At 45.4% G+C, this 7,500-nt stretch overlaps 1 pseudogene across 1 annotated transcript in view; it reads right to left on the reverse strand.

The window, feature by feature from the left end:
• LOC143297641 (organic cation transporter protein-like) overlaps nt 1-7,500 on the reverse strand; it is a 29,469-nt pseudogene that overhangs the window by 8,864 nt on the left and 13,105 nt on the right. Inside the window, exons 6-7 of the transcript XR_013057298.1 lie at nt 6,765-6,989; nt 1,796-2,022 (exon numbers count right to left, since the gene is read on the reverse strand). The product of XR_013057298.1 is annotated as an organic cation transporter protein-like (transcript). The remainder of the gene's footprint in view (nt 1-1,795; nt 2,023-6,764; nt 6,990-7,500) is intronic.

Below are 7,500 nucleotides of genomic sequence, written 5' to 3' on the forward strand. Positions count from 1 at the left end.
AGATTGTTCAGCTCCCTTCCCCACCCCCTCCTCCACACCCCTCCCCTTTCTCTTACATGTCAGTTCCATCTTTATGCACAGCAACTGACAGCTGTTTGGCACAGGATAGGAACACGCATTACATCCAACGAGCACTCCACTGTAAAAATAACAAACAAAACAACAACAAACAAAAACAAAAAAACAAGCAAACAAACAAAACAACACCAGTTGTCGCGTGCTGTGCATATTAATAACCCCTGGGGAGGGACAACACGTTTAATAACTTTTTCCGATGGAACTATAGCGTTCCGGACGACCGAACGCGAAAGCGGTTTCGACAATTAATTTTTCCCCCACGTTTTTCTCATGGGGTAGGTTAACAAACGCAACTACACCGGGCATTGCGAATGTGTCAAGGGTCGAATGAAAAGTTTCATCGTGTGATTCCGTAACAACACTCGCTGGCTGACCGTTGACCTCGGCACCCCACATGACAAGCTAATCTGCATACGTATCAAAAATGGCGTCGCAGGCGATACAAGTGGACACTTTTTGAGCAAACTATATCACTACAGCGGCCTTTTACTGCTGCTGAAGTGATTGAAATGCTTCAAACTGAAGATTTCGACATCGGCGAGAATGATGAAGACGTTGAATAAAGTATCTGCCGTGAAGAAAGCTACCAGCAAGAAGGTACTGACAGTGACTCAGCTTCTGAGAGCTATTGCCCCGTCAAACTGAGAGGGGTCAGTGGGTCAAGTACAGCGAGTTTCATTCAGTTACTTTGTTTTGTATTTTTTGTGATTTTTTCCCCCTAACATTAACAAATGAGTCGTTTGTAGGGAAAAGCAAGGGAGAAAACTATTTGTCCGGAGTGAGCAAAGAAGCCGAGCATGAATAATGCTGGATTGGATGTACAGCTCCACTACTCCGTGTTTTGTAATTTTTCACTTTTTATCTTATCTAGTTGGACACAATGAAATACAGTGGAACCCCCCCCCCCCCACCCCCACCCCACCCCCCCCCCGCCCCCTCACCCCCCACTCCTCCAGAAAAGCTTAGCATTTATAAAGATTGTTTTAACTCACACCCCCACCTCTACCCGCCACCCACTGCAAATACGTTTTTGAAGGTGAAAATTTAAACCTAGACTATGTGTATTTGACAATTCTCACCCGTCCTTTTGAAAAACAAAGACATCTGGGCCTGTTCATATATAGCAATAAATCACACACACACACACACACACACACACACACACACACATGTATGCATATATATATATATATATATATATATATATATATATATATATATATACATACATACATACATACATACATATATAATTATGTATATAATTGTATTTGTATTTCTTTTTATCACAACAGATTTCTCTGTGTGAAATTCGGGCTGCTCTCCCCAGGAGGAACCCGTCGCTATACTACAGCGCCACCCATTTTTTGGTATTTTTTCCTGCGTGCAGTTTTTATTTGTTTTTCCTATTGAAGCGGATTTTCCTTCAGAATTTTGCCAGGAACAACCCTTTTGTTGCCGTGGGTTCTTTTACGTGCGCTAAGTGCATGCTGCACACGGAACCTCGGTTAATCGTCTCATCCGAATGACTAGCGCCCAGACCACCACTCAAGGTCTAGTGGAGGGGGAGAAAATATCGGCGGCTGAGCCGTGATTCGAACCAGCGCTCAGATTCTCTCGCTTCCTATGCGGACGCGTTACCTCTAGGCCATCACTCCACTATATATATAGAGAGAGAGACAGACAGACAGACAGAGACAGAGACAGATTGACTCACGGCTCCCTCCCAACACGGTGGGAAGAATAGTCGCGAAGCAGGCAGCCCCGCCAAGGGCGGTAACCGCTGCCAGCAGACGGCGCCTCCCGGTGCGTTCCAGAAACAGGGTGAGCGTTATGATAGCCAGCAGGTCCATGGTCACCAAGACGGCCAGGTTGAGGAAGACGTTGCCGCTCATGGTGGAGACGTTCAGCATCAGGCCGTATTGGTTCATGATGATGAAGATCCTGAGAACAAACAGTTCCGTTAAAAAGATTTCTTCTTTTCTTCTTCTTCTTCTTCTTCTTCTTCTTCTTCGTTCGTAGACTGCAACTCCCACGTTCACTCGTATGTACACGAGTGGGCTTTCGCGTGTATGACCGTTTTTAACCCCGCCTTGTCCATACTCCGTTTTCGAGGGGTGCATGCTGGGTATGTTTTTGTTTTCATAACCCACCATACGCTGACATGGATTACAGGATCTTTAACATGCGTATTTGATCTTCCGCTTGCGTATACACACGAAGGGGGTTCAAGCACAAGCAGGTCTGCACATATGTTGACCTGGGAGATCGGAAAAATCTCCACCCTTTACCCACCAGGCGCCGTTACCGAGATTCGAACCCGGGACCCTCAAATTGAAAGTACAACGCTTTAACCACTCGGCTATTGAGCGCGTCAAAATATATTTCAAAGACTGGAAGAAGAAGAAGAAGAAGAAGAAGAAGAAGGAGGAGGAGGAGGAAGAGGAGAGGAGGAGGAGGAGGAGAACATGTTCTTGTCTTTGATTGAAAGCCTTGAAATGGACATCCCTTTGCGGTCAGCTTGACCATAAGCAGCTCGATTATATTTGAAGAGAGATAGATAGATAGATAGATAGAGAGAGAGAGAGAGAGAGAGAGAGAGAGAGAGAGAGAGAGAGAGAGAGAGAGAGAGAGAGATCCTTATAACTCAGCAGGAAAGAGTTCCGAGTGTGCACGACCCGACGTTTCCCCAAAGCAAACGGACACGGTTAGAAGATAAGCTTCTTTCCGTCACCTCAAATACAAGAAACTGTTGAGTTGTGATATCAGCTGTTTGGCCATTGTTCTGTACAATAATATCGTATGCCTCTGTCTTCATCTGCCTCCCGAAAAGCGTTCGTGGTGTTTTGCTTTCTTCTGGCTGTGGAAAGCATGAACATGGTCTCTGTCAAGAAAACCTACAACAAAAATATCTCGCGCCTTTCAGAAGTACTTTCATTTCTGCAACACGATCTTCAGTGCTTGTGTCTTGATAATAATGATAATAATAATAATAATAATAATATTAATAATGGTATTTATATAGCGCTGAATCTTGTGCAGAGACAAATCAAAGCGCTTTCGCACCAGTCATTCACACGCATGCTAACTCTAAAACTGTAGAAACTAAAGACAAGGAAGGGCAGGCAATGGAGGCTATTTTGGGAAGAGGTGAGTTTTAAGGCCAGACTTGAAAGAGCTGAGTGTGGAGACTTGATGAAGCGAAAGAGGGAGTTCATTCCAATTGCAAGGTCCAGAGACAGAGAAAGAACGGCGGCCAATAGTCGAGTGTTTGAATCTGGGTATGCGTAAAGAGAGTGGATCCGAAGCCGATCGTAGTGAGCGAGATGGAGTGTAGAGGTGAAGGCAGCCACAGAGATAGGAAGGGGCAATTTTGTGAATACATCTATAACATAGAGTGCTGATCTTGTACTTTATTCTGTGTGAGACAGGGAGCCAGTGGAGATGTTGCAAAAGAGGAGTGATGTGCTCAGATCTTTTCTTTCTGAGGACGAGTCGGGCAGCAGAGTTTGTATGCGCTGAAGGGACTGAATGGATGAAGCAGGCAAACCAGACAATAGAGAGTTACAGTAGTCAAGGCGAGAGAGAATGAGAGAAACGACAAGTCTAGATGTTGCGTCAGTGGACAGATATTTCCGGACGGCACTGATGCGCCGCAGTTGACAGTAGCAGGACTGACGTGTCTGACTGATAAATTTTTGTATGGACAGTGTATTGTCAAGGACAACACCGAGGTTCCTGACTGACGTGAAAAGAGGGATGGAAGTACTGCCAAGTTTGATTGTGTCAATTGTGATGGAAGACAGTTATTGTTTAGTTCCTATGATCATTGCTTCAGTTTTGTCCGCGTTCAATTGTAACTTATTTCGAGTCATCCAGTTTTGAATGTCCAGGAAGCAGTTGGATGTTCCTTGCAAGAGCGACAACATTTTTTCAGGGGTATCACTCTTCTGGAGTTGAGTGTCATCAGCATAAGAATGATGACTGATATTATGGCGGTTGATAATTTCAGCGAGAGGAGCAGTGTACAGTGTGAAGAGCACTGGGCCTAAAACAGATCCCTGTGGGACTCCATGTTCGATTTTAACGGGTTCAGATTGGAAATAATCAACAATGACAGACAGGAATCGATCAGTGAGATAAGATTTGAACCAGTCTAGAACAGTGCCGTTGATACCAAATGTAAAATGAAGACGGGAAAGAAGGTTTGAATGATCTATCGTGTCAAAGGCGGCTGACAAGTCGAGAAGAGTGAGAAGGGAAATTTTTCCTGAGTCGGACGCTATCAGTAGATTGTTCAGAATGTGGAGGAGAATGGTTTCGGTGCTGTGGTCAGCACGATAAGCAGACTGAAATGGGTGGATGAGATTGTTGAAACAAAGGTGGTTGTGAGCTGCTTGAGGACAGCTTTTTCAAGGAGTTTGGACATTAATGGAAGATTAGAAACTGGTCGATAATTTTTCAAAATGTTTGCGTCAAGGTTGGGTTTCTTCAGAAGAGGCCGGACGATTGCAGTTTTGAAAGTCTTGGACGCAGGAGGAAGGTGGCAAAATGGTTAAGATACTTATCTGCCAATACAGTGTTCGTGAGGGCCTGGGTTCAAATCTCTGTCTCATCCTTTCTCCCATGTTTGACTGAAAAACCAAACTGAACGTGTAGTTACTCAGATGGCACGATAAACTGAGGCCCTGTGTGTAGCTCGCACTTGGCGCACTGGAAAAGAACCCATGGCGACGAGAGTGTTGTCCTCTGGCAAAATTCTGTAGAAGAAACCCACTCTGATAAAGTACACAACTATATACTTATATGCATGCACTCAAGACCTGACTAGCGCGTTGAGTTATGCCGCTAGTCAGGCATCTGCTTCGTATATGTGGTGTAGCGCATATGGATTTGTCCAAACGCACTGACGCTTCCTTGAGAAACTGACACGAAACTGAACACACCGGGAATGTATAAGAGTCACTCAGGATCGCAGCGTTTACTGCCGTGAGCTGATGTATATGATAATGTAGGTTTTAACTCGTACAAGAAAACCAGAATGACACTGATTAATTGTTGGGTTGCTTTGATCCAACTGACCCCACTCAGAGATGAATGTTCTAAAATTTCATATGGGAGAATTGTCATCCACTTCATGGCCATGTTTCTGAAAGTCTTTGTGTGTGTGTGTGCGCGCGCGCGTGTGTGTGTGTGTGTGTGTGCGTGCGTGTATGTATGTGTGAGTGAGTACGTATGGCACTGAATGGTGATCAGCAAGTGTTTAGTGTGCATGGCCCATCAAAACAGAAAGTAGTGAGATGTGATCACCCTTTCCTCACATAGGCTTTCCTATTCACACTGTCAACTTCTCATCACTTGACAACGGGCCTATGGTCCGAAACGTCGTGTCAAAACAAAGAGGATTCAACTACCACCCAAAAGGTTTTTTTTTATAAACTTTAGTTTTTTATCTTTGAAGAATCCTGCAGTCATTCTTGTCTTCTTCCCTGGTTTCTTTGCATAAGCCTCCCTGATCAGCGTGGTAGCTGTATTGCTGGAATCCAGTTGAGATCGAGACCAGTGGTGGTGGTGGTCATTTCGCCAGCGTGCATCCATGATATTCAGACACACACCGCAACCACAACAAAAAACACAGGTCATAACACAGATATTCCCGTGTTATTCGGACACACATATCAACACAAGAAGTGAAGATTATGACACTCATATCGTTTGAGTACCTGGAGACATCCACCAACACCAATCCATAAAGCACGTTATTGAATACACATCGTTATGATATCCAGACAAACTCGCCAACACAAGAAAAGTAGATTTTTGCGCACACATTGTCGTGCTCTTCGGACACACTCACGAACACAGGAAAAGCTGATTATAGCGCACACACTGCCATGCCATTCAGCCACACCCACCAACACAGGAACAGCAGGTTATACCGCACACATTGCCATCCTATTCAGACACATTCACCAACACAAAAAAGCAGGTTATACCTGCACACATTGCCGTGCTATTCGGACACATTCACCAACACAAAAAAGGTTATACCACACATTGTCATGTTATTCGGACACATTCACCAACACAAAAAAGCAGGTTATACCTGCACACATTGCCGTGCTATTGGTACACACTCACCAACACAAAAAAACGGGTTATACCTGCACACATTGCCGTGCTATTCGGACACATTCACCAACACAAAAAACGGGTTATACCTACACACATTGCCGGGTTATACCTGCACACATTGCCGTGCTATCCGGACACATTCACCAACACAAAAAAGCAGGTTATACCTGCAAACATTGCCGTGCTATTGGTACACACTCACCAACACAAAAAAGCAGGTTATACCTGCACACATTGCCGTGCTATTCAGACACATTCACCAACACAAAAAAGCAGGTTATACCTCCACACATTGCCGTGCTATTCGGACACATTCACCAACACAAAAAAACGGGTTATACCTGCACACATTGCCGTGCTATTCGGACACATTCGCCAACACAAAAAAGCAGGTTATACCTCCACACACATTGCCGTGCTATTCGGACACATTCACCAACACAAAAAAACGGGTTATACCTGCACACATTGCCGTGCTATTCGGACACATTCACCAACACAAAAAGCAGGTTATACCTGCACACATTGCCGTGCTATTGGAACACACTCACCAACACAAGAACAGCAGAGTGTAGCGCACAAACAGCCGCGGTATCCGAAACATCTGCAGAGGGTTGACAGACGCTGTGGACGGCAGCAGCTTGTCGTCGTCCGTGACGTCCTCAAGCCTGGTGAGGAGCGAGCACCCGTTGACACGGGCCACCTTGTCCATGATCTGCTGGGCTTCAGCCAGTCGGCCTTTGGACATCAGCCATCGGGGAGACTCCGGGATGAAGCTGGGGGCGATCAGTAGGAACACGGTGAGACATGTACCCTCTTCTTCTGTGTCTGTCTTCTTCTTCTGAGTTCGTGGGCTGCAACTCCCGCATTCACTCTTATGCACGAGTGGGATTTTACTCCTATGATCATTTTACCCGCCTTGGAGGAAGGTGGCAGAATGGTTAAGACGCTCAGCTGCCAATACAGAGAGTCCGTGAGGGTGTGGGTTCGAATCCCGCTCTCGCCCTTTCTCCTAAGTTTGACTGGAAAATCAAACTGAGCGTCTAGTCTTTCGGATGAGACGATAAACCGAGGTCCCGTGTGCAGCACGCACTTGGCGCACTGAAAAAGAACCCATGGCAACGAGAGTGTTGTCCTCTGGCGAAATTACGTAAAATGAAATCCACTTTCATAGGTACACAAATATGTAAGCATGCACTCAAGGCCTGACTAAGCGCGTTGGGTTATGCTGCTGGTCAGGCATCTGCTCAACAGATGTGGTGTAGCGTGTATGGATTTGTCCGAACG

Source organism: Babylonia areolata, chromosome 23 (assembly GCF_041734735.1).
Source record: "Babylonia areolata isolate BAREFJ2019XMU chromosome 23, ASM4173473v1, whole genome shotgun sequence".
Lineage (NCBI taxonomy): Eukaryota > Metazoa > Mollusca > Gastropoda > Neogastropoda > Buccinidae > Babylonia > Babylonia areolata.